The following is a 12429-nucleotide window of genomic DNA, read 5'->3' as shown; positions in this document are numbered from 1 at the left end:
GGGTATACAAATAGGGTCAGAGGAGATCAAACTTTCAAACTTTCACTCTTCGCAGGTATGATTTTATACTTGGAAAACCCCATGGACTCAACTACAAAACTCTTAGAAGTGATGAAGGAATACAGTAGCGTCTCAGAATACAAAATCAATACTCACAGATCAGTAGCTTTTATATATACCAATAATAGTCAAGCTGAAAAAACACTCAAGAACTCTATTCCCTTTACAGTTGTGCCAAAGAAGATGAAATATTTGGGAATTTACCCAACAAAGGATGTGAAAGATCTCTATAAAGATCTTTTATTATGAAACTCTGAGAAAAGAAATAGCTGAAGATGTTTACAAATGGAAAATCATACCATGATCATGGCAGGGAAGAATCAACATTGTTAAAATGTCCATATTACCCAAAGCAATTTACAAATTTAATGCAATACCTATCAAAGCATCACCGTCATACTTTAAAGATCTGGAAAAAATAGTACTTCATTTTATATGAAACTAGAAAAAAACCTCAAATAACCAAGACATTACTCAGAAATAAAAACAAGTCAGGAGGAATCACACTACCAGACTTCAAACTATACTACAAATCTATAGTGATCAAAACAGCATGGTACTGGCACAAAAACAGAGAGGTAGATGTATGGAACAGAACTGAGAACCAAGAGATGAACACAGACACTTATTGTCATTTGATCTTTGATAAGCCCATCAAAAATATAAATTGAGGGAAAGATTCCCTATTTAATAAATGGTGCTGGGTGAACTGGCTGGTGACTTATAGAAGACTAAAACTGGACCCACATCTTTCACCATTAACAAAAATTGACTCTCACGGGATAAAACATTTAAACTTAAGAGATAAAACTATAAAGATTCTTGGAGAGAGTGCAGGAGAAACATTTGAAGAAATTGGCCTGGGAGAATACTTTATGAGGAGGACCCCCTGGGCAATTGAAGCAACACCAAAAATACATTACTGGGATCTGATCAAACTAAAAAGCTCTACACAGCCAAGAACACAGTAAGTAAAGCAAGCAGACAGCCCTCAGAATGGGAAAGGATATTTGGAGGTTATGCTTCTGACAAAGGTTTGATAACCAAAATCCACAGAAAACTCAAACTTATTAATACGAAAAGAACAAGTAATCCCATTTCATTGTGGGCAAGAGACTTGAACAGAAGCTTCTCTGAAGAAGATAGGTGCATGGTCTATACATACATGAAAAAAATGCTCATCATCTTTAATCATCAGAGAAATACAAATCAAAACACTTTTAGATATCATCTAACTCCAGTAAGAGTGGCTCACATAAAAAATCCAAAACTACAGATGTTGGCATGGATGTGGAGAAAAGGGAGTACATTGCTGGTGGGAGTACAAACTAATACGTCCCTTTTGGAAAGAAGTATGGAGAATACTCAGGGATCTAAAAGTAGACCTGCAATTTGATCCTGCAATTCCTCTACTACGTGTATATCCAAAAGACCAAAAATCACTTTATAACAAAGATATTTGCACCAGATTGTTCTTGCATCTCAATTCATAATAGCCAAGTCATAGAAGAAGCCCAAGTGCCCACCAACCCATGAATGGATTAATAAATTGTGGTACATGTATACCATGGAATATTATGCAGCCTTAAAAAAGATGGAGACTTTACTTTTTTTATGTTTACACGGATGGAGCTGGAACATATCCTACTTAGTAAAGTATCTCAAGAATGGAAGAAAAAATATCCAATGTACTCAGTACTATTATATAACCATTTACAGTCACTCACACTTTCATATGAAGAATAGGTCACAACTATGGCCCAGGATGAAGGAAGGAGTGGGGGATGGGAGGGGAGGGGGGAGGTCAGATCGAGGGAGGGTGAATGGTGGGACCACACCTATGGTGCATAATGCAAGGGTACATGTCGGATCTATTAAGTATAGAGTATAAATGTCTTAACACAATAATTAAGTAAACAAGATGAGGTATACAGTAACCAGTGTGATGTAAGGTTTCTAATTCTATATGAAATCAGCACATTGTACCCCACAAATGCATTAATGTATACATGATCTATGTGATTATGATTTAATAAAAAATTTAAAAAAAAAACGAAAGAAGAGGAAGAAGAAGAGGAAGCAGAGGAAGAGAAAGAAGAAGAAGAGGGAGAAGAGGGAGAAGGAGAAGAACTAGATACAGGAAAAATATTTGACAAAAAATTCTACACTTATTTATGTTTAAAAATCTTCCAGTAAACTAGAAAGTCAGGAAATTTCCTCAACTTGATCAAGAATATATTTTTAAAAAATTCTACAGTTGGGTGGGGCCGTGGTGTGTGTCACACTTTATGGGGGCAAGACATGATTGCAAGAGGGACTTTACCTAACAATTGCAATCAGTGTAACCTGGCTTATTGTACCCTCAATGAATCCCCAACAATAAAAAAAAATAAAAAAAATAAAAATAAAAATCCTAAAGTTAACATTATACTTAATCACATTAGAAACTTTCCCACTAAGATCAGGATGAGGCGAAAATATCCCCTCTCACCAATTCTTTTCAGCATCATTCTAGAAGTCCTAGATAATGCAGTAAGACAAGAAAAGTAAACAAAAGTTATGCTGGTTGAAAAGGAAGGAATAAAATTGTCTTTGTTTGCATATGACATTATCATCTTGTAGAAAATTCTAAAGAATTGACAAAGAAAAAAAAACAGGAAATAAAATCTCCTATAACTAGTAAGGCTGCAGGATATAAAGTTGAAAACAAAAGTCAATCACTTTCCTGAAAATATCTAGGCTGCAGGATACATGGTAAATATATAAAAGTCAATTGCTTTCCTATATGCTGGTAATAAAAAAGCAAAAATTGAAATAAAAACGCAATACCATTTAAATTAGCACATGAAAAAATGAAATAGGTGTAAATCTAACAAAAATATATACAAAATATGTTTGAAGAAAGCTACAAAACTGTGATAAAGGGCATCAAAGAAGAACTAAGTAAATGGAGAGATATTCCATGTTCATGGATAGGAAGACTCAATATTGTGAAGAAATTAGTTCTTCTCAAGTTGGTATGTAGATCCAATGAAATGCTAAATAAATGCTGAGATTTTGGGGGGATATTGACAAACGGATTCTATGGCATATTTCTATATGGAAAAGTGAAAGATCTGGAATAGCCAGCTCAATATTGAAGGAGAAGAACAAAGTCAGAGAACTAGCTCCTACCTTTAAGACTTATAATAAATTTACAGCAATTAAGACCATGTGCTATTGGCAAAAAATAGTACACAAATAAATCAATGTAACAGTATTGCGAGCCCAATAACAATATTGAGACCCACATAAGTAAAGTCAACTGATTTTTGATGGTGGAGTGAAGGCAATACAATTTCAATTTTTTGTTGAAAAAAAATGCCTTTTCAACAAATGGTGCTGGAACAATAGGACATCCACATGCAAATAAGTAAATCTAGACACAGACCTAACACCTTTTATGGAAATTGACCCAAAAAGGGTCAGAGTCCTAGACATAAAATGCAAAACCATAAATCTCCTAGAAAAGAGGATAGGATGGATGACGCCGGGTATGGTAATGACTTTAGATGCAACACCAAGTCATGATCCATGAAAGAAAGAATTGATAAACTAGACTTCATTAAAATTAAAAACTTCTCTGTGAAAGACAATGTCAAAAAATGAGAAAAGCTATGGACTGGGAGAAAATATTTGCAAAAGATATATATGATAAAGGACTGTTATCCAAAATATACAAAAATCTCAGCAAAAAGAAAACAAATAATCCAGTTAAAAATGGGTCAAAGTGGGCACAGTGGCTCACATCTGCAATCCCAGCACTCTAGGAGGCTTAGGCAGGTGAATTGCTTGAGTTCAGGAGTTCAAAACCAGCCTGAGCCAGAGAGAGTTCTCTAAAACTAACCACAACAACAACAACAAATTAATCTTGTGGCGGGAGCCTGTAGTCCCAGCTACTTGGGAGGCTGAGGCAAGAGGATCGCTCCAGCCCAAGTGTTTGAGGTGCTTGTGAGCTATAATGCCACGGCACTCTACTGAGGGCAACAAATAAAACTCTGTCTCTCAAAAAAAGAAAAATGGGCCAGATACCTCATCAAAGAAGACATATAGATGGCAATAAGCTTATGAAAAGATGCTCTACATCACATATAATCAGTAAAATACACATTAAAACAACCTATACACCCGTGCTCGCTTCAGCAGCACATATACTAAAATTGGAACAATACAGAGAAGATTAGCATGGCCCCTGTGCAAGGATGACATGCAAATTCGTGAAGCATTCCATATTTAAAAAAAAAAAAACAACAACAACAACCTATACACCTGTTAGAGTGGCCAAAGTCCAGAACCCTGACACCACCAACCAAGTACCTGTCTATCTCTCTCTCCATGGATGTAGTAGGAAACTCAGACTTGAGGGGCCTAACCTAAAACCTGACTTTTCATCGTTCCTCCAGTCTCTAAGCCTGCTTCTCCCCCAGTGCTTGCCATCTCTGTAAATGGTGCCACAATTTATTTAGCTGCTCACGTCAAAAAGCCTTGGAGGCATCCTCAACTCCTTCCTTTCTTTCACAACTCACATCTTACTCTTCTGCAAATCCTGTGGGCTCTACTTGAAATTATATCCAAAATCTAACGTCTTTCTTCCTCCATTAATCCACCTTTCCCTTCCCTAGACTACTTTAGGTCTCCTAACTGGTCTTGTGTCTTTTGCCTTCCTTCATTCTATTCTCCACTAACAGCCACATTGGACTTCTAAAATTGTAAATCAGAGAACTAGAAACAAATATGGTGAGCCCTATGAGTCCCCTAGGTTGCTGACTGGGAGGACTTTCTGGCCTGGCACTATCGCAGGAAGGGAGAATCCAAGCAGTCTTGCTGAGCTGAGGTGAGACTGGAGTTTGGGGAGGCTGAAGTAGCTGAAATTTGCAAGGCGGAGTAATGAAGAAAAGTGAGAGAGCAGCACAGAACAACTTCTGGAGGCTTGCTGAATACCAGACTACGCACACATGGGGGTAAAACTCCAAGAGAATGGGGAAAGAATGACTGGAGTCCTAGGAACTGAAAAATTTCCAGAGCTAACACAGCCTAGAAGATGTTTATGTTCTCATCAGCCAAGGTGCGAGTGCTGGTGAACTCTGGGGGGGGATTCAGGAGAAACCGCAAAAGGGTAAAGTTTCAGTTCCAGGCCTATAGCAGCTCTAAAGTAAAGGCTGCTTTAGACCCTCTGTAATGAAACTTAAACCACGGCTCAAAAGGGGATCAAGCTGAACTTCAAGTAACTTGCCTACCTGCCAAAATAAATAAATAAATATATATATAAATAAACCACCAAACAAACAAACCCCCCCAAAACTGTTTTTATGGAACGAAATTGAACACTGAATAATCTAGCTTCCACACAAATACTATCAGACGTGCTAAGGAATAGGACAACGTGACCCACAGGTGTGAAAGGCCTTTGCATTTGCTATTATCTCAGTATAGTCCTTTTTTTCCCTCAGATGTCTGCACTAAATTCATTTGTGTTTTCAAACATTACTTCCTTACAGAAGCCTACCCTGATACATAAAATTGTCACCGTCTGCGAGGCGCAGTGGGTCACGCCTGTAATCCTAACATTCGGGAGGCCAAGGAGGGTTCAGTAAACGTCACCAGAATTATATGTATAATGGCCTAGCTTTATCTAGTTATTAAATTTACACAACCTTATGGCATTGGTAGTTATTAAATTTACACAACCTTATGGCATTGGTGTTACTACCCTCATTTATAGACATTATTTATCAGTTCAAGGGAAATTTCTTGAATACCTGCTGTATAAGAAATATAAAGGTAGATGAAACACGCGCTGTGTGGAAGCCAAGGTAGGTGGCTTCTACTTTGAATCCCTGCCTGTGTGTAAGCAAATGGCTTGTATAACTGTGGTGCGGCAAGATATTATGAACCCAACATCCACATGTGAGGACCAGAGATAGGATCTTATACGGCTCCTAGTCTGATCCTAAAGTTGTACGAAAGGCAGCAAGCCCTCACTTCTGGGCTTTCTTTCTTTCTTTCTTTTTTTTTATTTCAGATTAATGTCAGGATACAAACAGCTAGGTTACAACGTTTGCTTTGGGTCGGCAGAGTCCTTGCTGTACTTGTGTTCTGTACCCAGGAGGTGTGCCAGATACCCTTTCATTGTGCCCATAGGTGGGAGCACACTCATCCCTTTCCCCCTCACTTCTCCCTCCTTTCTCTCTCCTCCCCCAACTTGAATTGAGTTCGTTTTTCTCTTGTGCAGGCATGGATTAGATTGTCTCCTAGTTTCATATCAGTATTGAGTGCACTGGATACTTACTTTTCCTTTCTTGTGATACTTTACTAAGAAGAACGTGCTTCAACTCCATCCAGGTGAATACAAAAGATGTACAGTCTCCATCTTTTGTAATGGCTGAGTAGTATTCCCTGGGGTACAGATACCACAGTTTATTAATCCATTCCTGGGCTGGTGGGCATTTAGGTTGCTTCCACCTCTTGGTGATTTAAATTGAGCTGCAATAAACCCATCTAGTGGAAATGTCCTTATGATAAAATGATCTTTTTTCTTCTGGGTAGATGCCTAGTAATGGGATTGCAGGATCAGATGGGAGGTCTATTTTGAGTTCTTTGAAGATCCTCCATACATCTTTCCAAAGAGGCTGTATTTGTCTGGAGTCTTGCCAACAGTGAAAAGTTTTCCCTTCTCTCCACATCTGCACTTCTAGGCTTTCTTGACCTAGCAAGTTCCTTCCGACCTTCTTTCTGCAGAGTCCCCTGAGCACTTCCTTCACGTTCTCTTTGTGAATTGGCAAATTTCACTGTCCACTTCCATCATTATATACCTTTGGTTTTGTGTGTGTGTGTGCACCTGCCCGTGTGTTTTAACACTGAATGTATCTTCTTCTCACAGACTTCCACTCTTTCCGGGTCACCTGCAGGAGTAGCATTTCCACTAACTCCCTCCTCATCTCACTTCCATCGGCCACCACATCTTGTCACTTCTACCTCTCTGAGACCTCTCAATCTTGTCACCTCCCTCCACCCCACTGCTCCTACCCTAGTTTGGGCTGATGGGTTTTCTAGCCCAGGCAGCCTCTTATTCACATGGCTTAGCTCCAACTCTAGTCTTGCTCTTTACAATCAGTTTTTGGCTGCCCAGCCAGCGTGAGCAAAACCCATTACTTTGCCTTTCTTACAGCTATTCTTTCCTCAGAATAGCTTAACGTTGTTAGCGTTGCACGGCAGCGGATGGCATAGCGCGGTGTGCCTTCTCTGTATTGCTAACTGGCTGACGTGATGGAAAAACCAGAGTAAAAGGCAATCTGTTGACTCTGCGTTGTCATTCTCTCTAGTCCTTGAACTTGACCTCACTCCTGTGGCTAAACTACATAGTCTAGAGGGGAAGAAAGGCAGGCACACAATGACAGCCCAGTGTACTAACTGCCATGGTGAAGTCAACACTTTATATCTGTAGGAAATAAAGAAAAAAATGCTTGACCACGCTTGGAGTGGCAGGGAGAGGTTGGAAGAAATGATGGTCAAGTTGGAATATGAGGAATGAGTGGGAATGTAGCCGGTGGTCAAGGTGGGAAGGGGCATTCTGGGCTAAGCAGACAGCTCGGCGCAGGTCCAGAGGTGACAGAGGATATAGGATTTTATATGTCATCCATGTAGATCTAGACATATTCTAAGGGCAGAGAGGAACCACAGGAGGGCTTTAGAATCTGATCTGTGTGCTGAAAGATCACTTTGGCACTAATGTGTGGGATGGATTTATCGGGGGTCTCGAGGCAGGAGGTATGTCAGGAGACCAGTCAGGAGATCACTGCAGGGAAGAGGCAAGGAGCAGAATTGATGGACTAGCTAAGACCAATTTTGAGATTACTAGGCACTGGTATGTGGTAGGTTCTCATTTTCTTTTGTTTTATCTTAACCTTCCTAAGAGATGGGAGAATTCAGGCAGCTTGCCCAAGGTCACACAGTGAAGCTGAGGTAGAAACCCAGCTTCTGTGGGGGCAGATCTTGTGTTCCACATAGCACCAGAAGATGGATTTTAGAGTCTTTTAGGATATTAAATAATTAAGGGGTAAGCTTCCATTTCCTTCCCAGAATCGTCCAGCTCAGAGTCCTTAGTTTGGTTCATGGGAAGGTCATCAGAGGCCAAGCCAACTCCCGGGGCACAGGACATGAGTCAGGCCATCAGGGCCATGGCAGGGCTGGTTTGTTACTGCGAGCTTTGCTTGCTTTGCTTCTGCTTGTGACACGACGCGACTGGAATTGAATTATGAGGCTGCTGCCAGCTTTCCTTACGGGCTAAGTCAGTACACATACTGCTCACCAACACATCCTGAAGAATTCCAGCTTCAGAGAATTTGACCCTGATGCTAACGTCACATCCCATGAAGTAGATGCTCGATTCAAAGTCTTCCTTTGAGAAAAGAACAATTCTCAAACTTTGTATACATTTATTTTCACAGTTGAGTAATCACCAAAGTTATTTCTGAAAAGGCTCTGAGAGCATTCAGGCAATGGCTCTTTGTAAAAAAGATAGAACCATTGGGTTTTAAAGGAGAAGGAAGCCTCCGTAAAGCAAAGCAGATGTCTCTGTTTCCTGGGAAATTAAGGAAATAAATTATTTACCTGGCCACCAATAAGGTAGGTGAAAGGGACAAAAAGAGTTCAAATTTGTGTTTCCCAGATCATTTCTATCTAATAAAAATGTGAGTTAATGTCAAGCTTTAAACTCAGACACATTCAATGCCTATTGGGGTGACTATTTTATCATCTGTCTTTCGTCGAAAGAGACCCATTTTGACTCCTTTGGCTGCTGGATGAAGCAGGTAACTTTGCTCTCCAGAGCAAACCCCAGCAGCTCTGGAGTCCACCTGATGGCCTTGATGCGACACCATTCACAGGACCTACACTCTCTAGAACCTGCTGGATTCACTGTTACTTGCAGAGTAAGTTCACTGCCTCCCAAACTAAATAAATAAAAATTAAATAAGGAGTTAAAGCATAAGACTTACAGTTTCATCAATGACATTTTCATCAAGTTTAAACTTCCAGATTTCAAATACCTGACTTCTTCACTTCCTATCAGTCTCTAGTTAAAGTCACCTTATTGGAGAGGTCTTCCTGGTCACTGGACACAAACACCAACATTCCTTGGCCCTGTCTCATCAATATTCTCTAACCCAGTTGCCCTGATGGATTTTCTCCCTGACACTTATCAGTGTCATGATAAATATGTTGTTTGTCATCCATTTCTCCTTATAAAGTCACACTTCCCTGAGGGCAGAGATCTGATTTTGTTCATTGCTCTATACCGAGTATCTGAAACAATTCTTGGCACATAGCAAATGCTCAACAAATATTTACAGAATGATTGAATAAACTCCAAGCCTATTTGTAACATAGAATTGTATAATGTGTGTTTGCAGTTTATACTCATCCTCAAGCTGCATATCCCAAGTCTTTCCATTTTTTTCATCCCTTTTCCTTGTATCTTGCTGACTGCTATATGTTTTCATTTATAGCACTACTTACATGTGGTAGGATTTTCTTTGATTTTGAGAATCACTCCCATTGTCAAATGCCTCACACATCAGAATGCGCAATATTTGTCTCTACATCAATCGATTGATTGATTGTAGAGATAGGGGTCTTGCTATGTTGACCAGGCTAGTCTTGAACTCCTGGACTCAAGCGATCCTCCTGTCTTGGCCTCTCAAAGTGCTGGGTTACATGTATGAGCCACTGTGCCCAGCCTATCTCTACTTTTGTTTCCATTGTAAGGATGCTCTTTTTCTTAATAGTCTTAGTAAGTCCTTAAACCTGTCTGAGCATAACAAATATGGCTCTACAATATGGCAGAGGGGCACAATGACGACTCATCATGTGTGGTTCAAGGGCATTTTGGTGCCCGAGTTCAGCTCTGCCCTGTGTGAGAGCTCATACATCACATGTTCACGAGTACAGGACTTGGATGACCTCTCTTTCCCACTCGTCCAGCTCAAGCCCCTCTCATCCAAAGCCCTCCCCTTAATCTTGCAGCCTCAGCATGGTTCCCTCACATTTCTTTCTCTGTACTGATCTTCTCCCTTTAACTAGGTGATGAATAGCGCGATTCCATGGAAGAAACCTTTGACTTGGAGTCAAAAGTTTAGCCTTGAGCCTTTTCTCTGCCTCGTCTTGGGCAGCCATCTCTGAGTCTCAGTTTTCTTCTCAGTAAAATAATGATAACCATTTATACTTAGAAGCTGTGGCTAGACTATTTCAGGATCAGATTAGGTCATGTAGGAAAAGCACTTTGGAAATAATTCAGCCTATGCAAAGATCTGAGACATTATTATTGTAGGTTTTTTGTGGCCCATATGAAGAACTTCACATAAACCCTGGCTGATGGTGGTGTTGAGTGACCAAATCCATTTTAACTACAGTTGCAAAATGAAACCCTGTTCCAAACTGGCTTTGTTCCCATTTGGGAACATGTGCATTTGAGACAAGATGATCAAAGAGAGGAAGAGAAAAGGAAGGAAGCTGACATTTTAAAGAGCTGTGCAGTCAGTTTGTATAAACTATTTTTAAGCACATTTCCTGATTCCTTTTGCAGGCGTGGAGCATGCACTCATTCCTTCTTTTATCTACTCATTCACTGAACTTTTATTGAGAGCCTCATATGTCCTGGACACTATGGGTACCGAGATGAATGAGGCACATGACTGCTTCACAGCCAGGTTGAGGGAGCTGGCACGCGATTGACAAGATGGGTATGGTAATTAAGATATGTCCAGGGAATGGAAAGGGGCACTTTGCTAAAACCAGGGAGCTACCAGCTAATCTCATGGCATTGTTTGCATGGAGGGCGTGAGGGTACACCAGGCATGTGATTGCACATAGTGGGGCAAAACCCATCCAATACAAAGGAATCTACTAGACTGCCTGGTTGTCCTCGCGAACATAGGTTCTCAGTCACTTTCGGGCTGGACCGCTGGCTTCTCAGGGGTCGCAGGGCATGGTGTGCATTTCCATCATTTCTTTAGAAGAACTCTCAGCATACTGCCTTGAAGGACGAGGCCAAATCAGAGTCCTTTACATAAAGAGTCTTGCATTTCTCCACTGGGTTTCGCCGATTTTGGCCACCTGTGGGTTGGCTGCTGTTAGGCCGTCATACTCAGACGTGAGAAGAGCGAGTTGAGTTTCCCTCCAATTTTGGATGATTTCAGTTTTTCTCCACTGCTGCTTGGGTAGGTTGGGAAGCTCAAAGCCTTAGTCAAGGAAAACTATTTATTTCTTTTTCTTTCTTTTTTTTTTTTTTTTGTAGAGACAGAGTCTCACTTTATCGCCCTTGGTAGAGTGCCGTGGCGTCACACAGCTCACAGCAACCTCCAACTCCTAGGCTTAGGCGATTCTCTTGCCTCAGCCTCCCAAGTAGCTGGGATTATAGGCGCCTGCCACAACACCCGGCTATTTTTTTTTGTTGTTGTTGCAGTTTGGCTGGGGCCGGGTTTGAACCCACCACCCTCGGCATGTGGGGCCAGTGTCCTACCCGCTGAGCCACAGGCGCCGCCCTTTTTCTTTCTTTTTTAATACACTTTTTATATTAGAATCACAGAAAAGTTGCAAAGATAACACAGAATGTTCTCATATACCCTTCCCTTGGTGTCTTTTTTGTGAACATTACATCACCATCTTACCGTCTTACATTACCATCATACATTTCTCCAACTAAGAAATCAGGGTTGGGACATTTCTGTTGACTAAACTCCACGTGACATTGTTGTGTACTTAGGTTCCTTTTGGCTATGACAGTTTCTTAGGTTTTTCCTTGTTTTTGATGATACAGTTTTGAGGCGTGCTGGTCAGATATTTTGTAGAATGTCCTGAAGTTTGCGTTGGTCTGATGTTTTTCTCGTAGTTCAACTGGAGTGATGGCTTTCTGGGGAGAAAGACCACTGAGGCGAATTCCCTTTCTCATCACATCCTATCAGGAGTATGTGCTGCCAATGTTTTGGTTACTATGGCTGGTAATTGGCTGGTCTCTGGTCTAGTGATATTTTCTAATTTTCACCACTATGAAATGACTTTCCTCCCACTTTCCATACTCTTATTCTTTAGTTCAGTCATTAAGCACAGTCTATATACAAAGGGGAGGGGAGGAGGACTCAACTCCTCTTCCTAGAGAGGAATTCTTCTGTGAGGGAGATCTACCCTCCCCAATTTATTTATTAATTAATTTTTTTGGGGGGGGCACATATATTTTAATGTTTTTAGATGCTCGGTGCTGCCAGCATTGGAGGCAATCTTTGGCCACAAGTCTGCACACTCCTTTGCATTGGCTTTTGATGATTAACTCAATCT

General features: G+C 40.7%; 1 non-coding gene across 1 annotated transcript; it reads left to right on the top strand.

Annotated features, from left to right (window-relative positions):
- Positions 1-4229: 4229 nt before the first annotated feature.
- On the top strand, positions 4230-4336 carry LOC128566105 (U6 spliceosomal RNA). The gene has a single exon (XR_008374401.1). It is a non-coding gene; the product is annotated as a U6 spliceosomal RNA (small nuclear RNA).
- The last annotated feature ends 8093 nt before the right edge of the window (positions 4337-12429 follow it).

Source organism: Nycticebus coucang, chromosome 14 (genome assembly GCF_027406575.1).
Source record: "Nycticebus coucang isolate mNycCou1 chromosome 14, mNycCou1.pri, whole genome shotgun sequence".
NCBI lineage: Eukaryota > Metazoa > Chordata > Mammalia > Primates > Lorisidae > Nycticebus > Nycticebus coucang.
The sequence above is the reverse complement of the archived record's forward strand: the minus strand, read 5'-3'. Positions and strand labels throughout refer to the sequence as shown.